Raw genomic sequence first — 10,862 nt, 5'->3', positions numbered from 1 at the left:
TCTCAGAAAGCCAGAGTGGCTCCTAGAGGCACCCAAGCAAATCCCCGGGGCAGGACACATTGGGAGGTTGAGCATTACCCTCCATGTGGTAAGAGTTAGCTGGAGCCCTGTAAGGGGCACCTGGGATTTACATGGTTTCCAGACATAACCATTGGACTAGGGCTTAAAAGTTGGGAACTGGGGGATGGGGCAAGATGTTAACAGGCAGGATGAACAGAGCCACACGGAGTGGCGTGTTCTTTGCAGCCTGACCTTTTGGATTGGTGGTGTTGGTTGGGAGGGATAGGGAGGGCACCGTGGAGCTGCTCCTGGCAGGTGACTGGCTGGTGGGAAGCTGCAGGAGGCCCAGTCTCCTAATCCTGAAATCTGTAAACATTTTGGGAAAAGCTGTTTGTTCAAAAAGGCTGCTGTTACCTCCTCTCTTCCCTCCCTCCTTCCTTCCTGTAAAGTAAAGCCTATTATGAACCTGCCCAGACTCGCTTGGCACTCTCTCCTTTTCTAAAGGACGGATGAGGTCAGCCCTCAGTGGAGTAAATATTAATCTCTTGGTTAGCTCTGCTGTCCATTTCCTGTGGGGAGTGCCTCCTGCCTTTCCCTGGAGGCTGCCTCAGCCCCTGCCATCAGCCCGCTCCCCTCCCAGCCAGGCCAGCGTGCCCCTGTCTGGCACTACCAGGGGCCGAAAACACTCTGCCCAGCTCTGCTTTTGGCTTAATAGATGCATAGTTGCCCTGATATTTCTAACTTTTTTTCTTTTTCCCATGTGTGAGAGGGAAGGCCAGGCTCTTAAGGCCGGTAAAGGGATACGTAGTAAGCCCTTGACCTCTGCCTCTCCAGCTCCCCCATCCTCATCCTCTCCCTCTAGAACAGGCTGAATCAAAATTTCACATAACAATGAAAAGCCTGGGCTCTTGTTAGAACACAAGATTCTGTTTGGGTGGGGCCTGAGACTCTGCATTTCTGTCAGGCTCCCAGGGGATCTATTGCTGCTCGTCCACGGTCCACACCTTGAGTGGCAAGGACCCAGAGAGATGGCTCCAAAGGTGTGGTTTGGGACCAGCAGCATCAGCCTAACCTGGGACCTTGTTAGAAATGCAAATTCTCAGACCCCACTCTTTGAGCTCTGCTGAAACTCTGGGGGTGGGGCCAGCAATCCGTGTTAATCAGGTCTGCAGGGAGTTCTGTCACCCGTGCTCACAGTCTACAGTTCCCAACCCTACCTGCACATGGGAATCACCAGGAGAGCTTTGAATGCCCGAGATTCTGGTTGAAGTCGTTTGAAGGACCAGACATTTTAAAATTACTTTTTAGTTGTTTTTAACTTCCTGTTTTGAAATAACTTTAGATTTACAGTAGAGTTGCAAAGATAATACCCAGAGAGTGCCCCCATACCCTTTAGCTTGCTTTCCTTAATGTTGACACCTTACATAACCATGGTACCTTGGTGAATATTAAGGAAATATCATTAGAGTAGTACATTTAACTAAACTTCCTATTTCACCCATTTCCCTGCTAATGTCCTCCCAGTGCTCCTGGATCCAGTCTAGGGTATCACATTGCATTCCGTTCTCATGTCTCCTTACTGTGTTCTGTGACAGTTCCTCAGACTTTCCTTGTTTATCATGGCCTCGATGCTTTGGAAGAGTACTGGTCAGGTAGTTTATAGAATGTCTCTTGATTGTGGCTTGTCTGATGTTTTCTTGTGATTAGACCTGGGTTGTGGGTTTGGGGACGAACCACAGAGGTGACATGCCCTTCCCATTACGTCATATCCAGGGGAACATGATATGGACATGACTTACTGCCTTTGTTCTTAAAGCTCCCCAGCCAGGGTTGGGACCCTGCTTTAGGGTGTCTAGAAGACACCCTTCTGTGTGTCTTCTAGAGAGGGAAGAAATACAGCTGATAAACTCCACCACAGGTGGGCATTAGACACAGTCTCTTTGAAATTAAGAGATACCTGGCTATTTCCAAATTAGAAGGCCCCCAAGGAACTAAAAAAATGCAGCTATGCCAACACAAGATCATAAAAATGGCAGTGTGGTATAGTTTTAATGCCGACTTGTACCACATACTAACTCTTTAAGCAAACACACAGGTGGAATGGCAAATGGATGTAATATCAGAAGCTTGAACGTTGAGCCCCATTTTGCAAAAGATAGGCCTGATGCTAGGTGTTTTGTTTTCCAGATATATTTGTAATTCTAGAAACAGAAGTCACCCGTGGGGCATTGGCAGGGAGCCCTCTGGTCAGTCATCTCTGAGCAGTGGGCTGGGCACCCTCTGTACCAGCCTTACCTGGCAGCTGTCTCCCAGTGGATCTTGATGAAGTCCCAATAGTTCATTTTGGCCCTTGCTTCCCTTGCCTTTGGCGACGTTTCTAGGAAGACGTTGCTGCGGCTGAGGTTGTAGAGGTTGTTGCCTGTGTTCTCCTCAGGGATTTTGATGGATTCCTGTCTCACATTGAGGTCTTTCATCTATTTTTGAGTCTATTTTCGTGTGTGGTGTAAGGAAATGGTCCAGTTTCATTCTTCTGCATGTGGCTGTCCAATTTTCCCAACACCATTTGTTGAAGAGATGTCTTTTTTCCATTGGACATTCTTTCCTGCTTTGTCGAAGATTAGTTGACCATAGAGTTGAGGGTCTATTTCTGGGTTCTCTATTCTGTTCCATTGATCTATGTGTCTGTTTTTGTGCCAGTACCATGCTGTCTTGATGATGACAGCTTTGGAATAGAGCCTGAAGTCTGGAATTGTGATGCCACCAACTTTAGCTTTCTTTTTCAACATTCCTCTGGCTATTCAAGGTCTTGTCTGGCTCCATATAAATTTTAGGATTATTTGTTCCATTTCTTTAAAAAAATTGATGGTATTTTGATAGGGATTGCATTAAACATGTAGATTGCTTTAGGTAGCATAGACATTTTCACAATATTTTTTCTTCCAATCCATGAGCATGGAATGTTTTTCCATTTCTTTATGTCTTCCTCAATTTCTTTCATGGGTACTTTATAATTTTCTGAGTACAGATTCTTTGCCTCTTTGGTTAGGTTTATTCCTAGGTATCTTATGGTTTTGGATGCCATTGTAAATGGGATTGACTCCTTAATTTCTCTTTCTTCTGTCTTTTGTATTTGGCTATTGGTGTAAGAAATAGAACTGATTTCTGTGCATTGATTTTATATCCTGACACTTTACTGAATTCCTGTACAAGTTTTAGCAGATTTGGAGTGGAATCTTTTGGGTTTTCCACATAAAGTATCATATCATCTGCAAAGAGTGAGAGTTTGACTACTTCTTTGCTGATTTGGATGCATTTAATTTCTTTTTGTTGTCTGATTGCTGAGGCTAGGACTTCTAGTACTATGTTGAATAGCAGTGGTGATAGTGGACATCCTTGCCGTGTTCCTGACTGTAGCAGAAAACTTCTCAGTTTTTCCCCATTGAGAATGATATTTGCTGTGGGTTTTTCATCGATGGCTTTGATGATATTGAGGTATATACCCTCTATGCCTACACTTTGAAGAGTTTTGATCAGGAAAGGATGCTGTACTTTGTCAAAGGCTTTTTCAGCATCTACTGAGAGTATCATATGGTTCTTGTTCTTTCTTTTATTAATGTGTTGTATCACATTGATTTGTGGATGTTGAACCAACCTTGTAGCGCAGGAATAAATCCCACTTGGTCATGGTGGATAATCCTTTTAATGTACTGTTGGAGCCTATTGGCTAGTATTTTGGTGAGAATTTTCACATCTGTGTTCATCAAGGATGTTGTTCTGTAATTCTCTTTTTTGATGGGGTCTTTGTCTGGTTTTGGGATCAAGGTAATGCTGGCCTCATAAAATGAGTTTGGAAGTTTTCCTTCCATTTCTATTTTTTGGAACTGTTTCAGGAGGATAGGTATTAATTCTTCTTTAAATGTTTGGTAGAATTCCCCTGGGAAGCCTTCAGGCCCTGGGCTCTTGTTTGTTGGGAGATTTTTGATGACAGCTTCAATCTCCTTACTGGTTATAGGTCTGTTCAGGTTTTCTGTTTCTTCCTATTTCAGTTTTGGTAGTTTATAGTCTCTAGGAATGCATCTATTTCTTCCAGATTCAGATTTGCTGGCATATAGTTGCTCATAATATGTTCTTATAATTGTTTGTATTTCTTTGGTGTTGGTTGTGATCTCTCCTCTTTCATTCATGATTTTATTTAGTTGGGTCCTTTCTCTTTTCTTTTTGATAAGTCTGGCCAGGGGTTTATCAATCTTCTTTCAAAGAACCAGCTCCTAGTTTCGTTGATTTGTTCTACTGTTTTTCTGATTTCTATTTCATTGATTTCTGCTTTGCCCTTTATTATTTCTCTTCTCCTGCTGGGTTTAGGCTTTCTTTGCTGTTCTTTCTCCAGCTGCTTTAAGTGTAGGGTTAGTTTATGTACTTGAGACCTTTCTTGTTTCTTGAGAAAGGCTTGTATTGCTATATACTTTCCTCTCAGGACTGCCTTTGCTGTGTCCCATAGATTTTGAACAGTTTTGTTTTCATTATCATTTGTTTCCATGAATTTTTTCAATTCTTCTTTAATTTCCTGGTTGACCCATTCATTCTTTAGAAGGATGCTCTTTAGCCTCCATGTATCTGAGTTCTTTCCAACTTTCCTCTTGTGATTGAGTTCTAGCTTCAGAGCATTGTGGTCTGACAATATGCAGGGAATGATCCCTATCTTTTGGTACCAGTTGAGACCTGATTTGTGACCCAGGATGTAATCTATTGTGGAGAATCTTCCATGTGACTAGAGAAGAATGTGTATTCTGTTGCATTGGGATGGAATGTTCTGAATACATCTGTGATGTCCATCTGGTACAGTGTGTCATTTAAAGCCTTTATTTCCTTGTCGATCTTTTGCTTGGATGATCTGTCCATTTCAATGACAGGGGTGTTAAAGTCCCCTACTATTTTTGTATTATTGTTAATATATTTCTTTGATTTTTGTTGTTAATTGGTTTATATAGTTGGCTGCTCCCATGTTAGGGGCATAGATATTTAAAACTGTTAGATCTTCTTGTTGGGCAGACCCTTTGAGTATGATATAGTGTCCTTCCTCATCTCTTATTATAGTCTTTGGCTTAAAACCTAATTTAAGTGTATAATTAAGTGTATAAGCCACCCCAGCTTTCTTTTGATGTCCATTAGCATGGTAAATGGTTTTCCACCCCCTTACTTTAAATCAGGAGGTGTCTTTGGGTCTAAAATGAGTTTCTTGTAGACAGCACATTGTTGGGTTTTGTTTTTTTATCCATTCTGATACCCTGTGTCTTTTGATTGGGGCATTTAGCCCATTTATGTTCAGGGTAACTACTGAAACATATGAATTTAGTGCCATTGTATTGCTTGTAAGGTGACTGTTACTGTATATTGTCTCTGTTCCTTTCTGGTCTACTACTTTTAGGCTCTCTCTTTGCTTAGAGGACCCATTTCAATATTTCCTGTGGGCTGGTTTGGTGTTTGCAGATTCTTTTTATTTTTGTTTGTCCTGGAAGCTTTTTATCTCTCCTATTTTCAGTGATAGCGTAGCTGGGTATAGTATTCTTGGCTGCATGTTTATCTCATTTAGTGCTCTGAATATATCATGCCAGTTCTTTCTGGCTTGCCAGGTCTCTGTGGATAAGTCTGCTGCCAATCTAATATTTCTACCATTGTATGTTGCAGACTTCTTGTCCTGGGATGCTTTTAGGATTTTCTCTTTGTCACTAAGACTTGTGAGTTTTACTCTTAGATGATGGGGTGTAGACCTATTTTTATTGATTTTGAGGGTGGTTCTCTGTGCTTCCTGGATATTGATGCTTGTTCCCTTTGCCATATTAGGGAAATTCTCTACTATAATTCTCTACAATATACCTCCTTCCCCCCTCTCTCTTTTTCTTCTGGAATGCCAATTATTCTAATATTGTTTTGTCTTATGGTATCACTTATTTCTCGAATTCTCCCCTTGTGGTCCAGTAGTTGTTTGTCTCTCTTTTGCTCAGCTTCTTTATTCTCTGTCACTAATTCTCTCTTCTGCCTCATTTATCCTAGCAGTAAGAGCCTCCATTTTTGATTGCACCTCATTAATAGCTTTTTTGATTTCAGCTTGGTTGGATTTTTGTTTATTTCTCCAGAAAGGACTTTTTTTCCTCTGGGCAGTGTTTCTCTAATATCTTCCATGCCTTTTTCGAGCCCAGCTAGCACCTTGAGAATCATCACTCTGAACTCTAGATCTGACGTATTACCAATGTCCGTATTGATTAGGTCCCTAGCCTTTGGTGCTGCCTCTTGTTCTTTTTTGTGTGTGTGTGTGTGTTGAGTTTTTCTGCCTTGTCATTTTATCCAGATAAGAATATATGAATGAGAGAATAAAATACTAAAAGGGTGACAAAGACCCCAGAAAAATGTATGCAACCAAATCAGAAGAGACCCCAAATTGGGGGAAGAAGAAAGGGGATTAAAAAGAAGTTTAAAGGGATGCCTGGGTGGCTCAGTTGGTTAAGCAGCTGCCTTCGGCTCAGGTCATGATCCCAGCGTCCTGGGATCGAGTCCCACATCGGGCTCCTTGCTCATCAGGGAGCCTGCTTCTCTCTCTGCCTCTGCCTGCCATTCTGTCTGCCTGTGCTTGCTCTCTCTCCCTCTCTCTCTCTCTCTGACAAATAAATAAATAAAATCTTTAAAAAAAAAAAGTTTAAAAAAATCTTTTAAAAATTAACTATATATATGTGTATATCTATATCTATATCTATATCTATATATATATATATATATTCACCAGTCTATCATATCTATATGATATGATAGACTGGTGAATAGAACAGAGCCACCCACTTGATTTTGGGTGTATTTTGGTCTCTTAGAAGAAACTACCTCCCAAAATTTTAAAGAAAGAAAAACTTATATATATATTTAAAAAAGGGTAAACACAATGAAGGGATGGAATATGACTGTAAAGATGAAAATTTTAAAAAATTCTAAAAAAGGAATTGATAAGTTGGTTGGAAAAAGAAAGAAAAAGAAAGTGGAGAGAATGTGCTCAGGCTGGAGACTAGAATAAAGCCTTGTGTTAGATTTAGGGTATATTTTGATCCATTAGAAGAAATTGTATCTCGAAATTATTTAGAAGAAAAAGCCCTATATGTATATAAAAAATAAAGTTAGATGCAATGAAGGATAAAATATGACTATAATAATGGTTTAAAAAGATTTTTTTTTTTAGAAAGGTATTGTTCAGATAAACTAGTTAAAAAACATTAAAAGAGGAAAAGGATAAAAGTTAAAAAAAATTAGCAGAAGAAAAAAATAAAATTTAAAAAATTAATTAACTTTGCAAGACTAAAGTATCATGGGGAGAAAGCCATGAATTCCATGCTTTGCTTTCTCCTCCTCTGGAATTCCGCTGTTCTCCTTGGTAAGTGAACTTGACTTGGCTGGATTTCTTGCTGATCTTCTGGGGGAGGGGCCTGTTGTAGTGACTCTCAAGTGTCTTTGCGCAAGGCGGAATTGCACCACCCTTGCCGGGGCTGGGCTAAGTAATCCGTTCAGGTTCGCTTTCGGGAGCTTTTGTCCCCTGAACGCTTTCCGTAGAGCACTGAAGGACGGGAATGAAAATGGCGGCCTCCTACTCTCTGGCCCAGAGGAGCCGAGGGCTCATGGTCCCACTCCTCAGTGCACCCTTGGAGAAAAGCGTTCAATCACTCCCGTCTCCCTGGTCTCCGGCCGTGCTCCAAGCTCACCTGGCCTATGATGGAGCGTTTCTGTCTCTGGCACACAGCCCCGCTTGGAGTCTCCAAACTCGGCAGGTCCTGCTGCTCTGCTCTTTCGGCGGATTGAGGTGGGTCTTCCTGGATCTGCCTATTGTGGGGTCCCTGCTCAAAGAGCAATGGCTTAACTGCTGCAGATCACAGTTTAAGGTAACCCCGAGCTGAGAGCTCAGTCCTTGGCTCCGTCTCTGTAGTCGGCTTCCCCATTCTGATTCTGTGAGCTCTGCTACCCTCAGACACCCCCGATCCTTCTGTGACCCTGCGGGACCTGAGGCCACACTGTCCCCACGAGGGCTCCACCCATGTTTAGCCTCTGGAGTGATGTCCCTCAGTGGAGCAGACTTCTAAAAGTTTGGATTTTGTGCTCGGTTGCTCCACCACTTGCCGGGGGCTGGCCACCCCCGCCCGCGGTCTGTCGTCCCATTTTTTTGGATTCACTTCTCCGCACGTCCTACCTTTCAGAAAGTGGTAGATTTTCTGTTTCTAGAGTTGCTTCTCTTCTTCTCTTCAATCTCCTGCTGGGTTTGTAGGTGTTCGGATTGGTTTGATAACTATCTAGCTGAACTCCTGTGACCTGATGTCAACTCAGTCTGCTACTCGTTTGCCATCTTGACTCCTCTCCCTGAGGGTGTTGTTTTTTAATGTGGCCCTTCTCTGCTCCTTCTTGTGGGGGAGTTGGTATGTGGTTTTGAATATTTGGAACTATAGCAGCCATTTTGTGACTTTGAGGCAATGATGTTTTATTTGGGCACCTGTCATTTTCTGCTGAATGCCAGACAGCCTCCCCAGGCCTTTGTGGATCTTGGAACAAATGATGCACAAGCATTGATGGGTGGGAAGTGAAGTTTATTGCTCACATAGTAACTGGCAAAAGGATTCCCTGAGAGAAGGCTCAGGTTTGGTCTAGAGTGAAATGTGAACAAGGCATGGTAGGGTGGAGGCTAGATCTGCTTTTTCTTGGGGCAAGACCAGGATGAAGGCTCTTCTGCAGGGGCCATGGTTTCCATGTTTTGACCTTTTCCACCAGCGTCTATGAAGGGAGCACTTGGACTTTCTTACTGGTTTGCCCAGACTTGGGGCTAAAGGGGAGGGGAACTGTAGGGCTTAAAAACTGTCAATGTCAATTGATCAATGTCAAAAATGGAGTCAGAGTCTCTCTCACCCATGAAAATCCAACAGGCTGAGGACAGCCCACCAGAAGTATGGAAGGAGCCTGGATCTTGGATGAGTCCCCTCCTAAGTGGTGAACATGGTCATGTACTATTTGCAAGAATGGACAAGTGATAAATATTTGTTGGAGAAATGAATGTGAAGGGAATGCTTTGAGAGCATGAGGAGGCTTCCTTCTGGCGTTCTTTAATCAAATGCTCCCTACACTGTGGCTTAAAGGTGGTGGTCAGGAGCCCCATGCCAGGTCACGGTGAGCTGATCATTGAGTGGCTTGAAACAACACAAATTGGTCATTTTATCCTTCTGGAGGTCAGAAGTCCAAAAGTCAAGATATCAGACAGGCTACATCCTTTCTGGAAGTTCGAGAAGAGTATCCTTTTCTGGTTTCTAGAGGCCACTTGCATCCCTTAGCTCATGGCTGTATTTGTTCTATCTCTTTTTCATTTATTATAGCTCTTTCTCTGATTCTGACTCTCCTGCCTGCCTTTTATAAGCACCTTGTGATTACTTCAAGCCCCGCAGGATAATCTGGGAAGATCTCCCCCTCTCAAGACTCTTAATGCCATCACTCTTGCAAATGCCTTTGCCTACCATGTATGGTGACATTTGCAGTTTCCAGGGATTGGAAAGTGCACATCTTTGGGGTGGGAGGGCAGCACTATGCTCTCTACCCTGTTGAATCCCATGGGCAGGCTTAGGAATGCTAAGATAGGCTATGTTCCAAGCAGAAGGGTTAGTTATCAATAAATGATAAAATATTAGCAATAATAGCGAATTCTGAGCACCAACCACATGCTAGCCTTTTTGCATGGATTTGATGACATCTAATTCACGTGATAACACAATGAACTCTAGGGGCCACTATTATCCCCTCTGTGTAGGTGAATAAACAGGCACAAATGGCTTAGGTTGCTTGCTGAGGCACACAGGCAGGAGATGGTAGAGGCAGGCTCTGAGCTGAGGTGGTCTGCAGCCCGGGCTGGGGCTCTCAATCTCTGCCTTTCCATTTCCTTTGGTAAGAGTGGACTGCTTCTGCCAAGCCTGCTGGAAGTTGAACCCTCCCTGCATTCCCACGGCCTCCTTGGTCTGGAGCTGGGGGGCTCTTGCATTGGGTTCAGTTGGGCTGGGATACCCTATGAACAGTCATCTCTCTGCAGAGGGACAGCCTGTGTGGCCCAGGGCTCACCTGGCCAACAGCATCTGGAACACCAAGCCCCTCATGCTGCTGTGGACGCTGCGGTACGCCCCCTTCTGGGGAAAGCCTTGTATGGGAGCTAAGACAGGCGGGATTCCATTGTGCCCCATGGAAAGTGGGACTATAGAGGGCTTCTGCCTTTTTCTTCTCTTCTCTCTCTCCCAAGTATGCAGGGAGAGGTGACAAAACAGGGGAGAGGGGAGAAGCCACCAATGTGGGCCATTTTAATGAGCTGGTTATAAGTGAATTGTAACAGTTAATGTTGCAATAATCTTATGGCAAGGTGTGTCCGGAGCAGACTTGGATATTCTTCCTATCTTTGGCCTGGACCAGGTTCTCTGGGCAGGGACCAGTGTTGTCCATACCAGGCCAGGCTGCTGGAGGTCAGCCGGTTGCCCTAGTTTTGCTATTACTGGACAGGTTGCTTTGGTTTGGAGCTTCTGCTTCCCCTGCTGTGAAATTGCCTGGTTTCCCATAGGTTGCCCTTCTCAGAGGGCTGTGGTGAATGTGAACAGGTAGCGCCAATAAAAGTGACAGGGAAAAGCAGATCTAAACAACTATTAGACAGAGGCACAGCAGGTAAATTGACAGTTTTTATCTACTCGGCCAACCCTGCAGCTTTCACAGAACTCTCCCTTCCTGCAGAGACACCTATTCCTGCAAGTGTGCTGATCCAGGGTCTCCCATAAACCATGGGGGTAGACAGATGGCCCCCTCTCTGGACACTGAGATTG

The sequence above is a fragment of the Enhydra lutris genome, unplaced genomic scaffold (assembly GCF_002288905.1).
Source record: "Enhydra lutris kenyoni isolate GAN:26980312 unplaced genomic scaffold, ASM228890v2 scaffoldscaffold20, whole genome shotgun sequence".
Lineage (NCBI taxonomy): Eukaryota > Metazoa > Chordata > Mammalia > Carnivora > Mustelidae > Enhydra > Enhydra lutris.
This window is presented reverse-complemented; position numbering follows the sequence as displayed.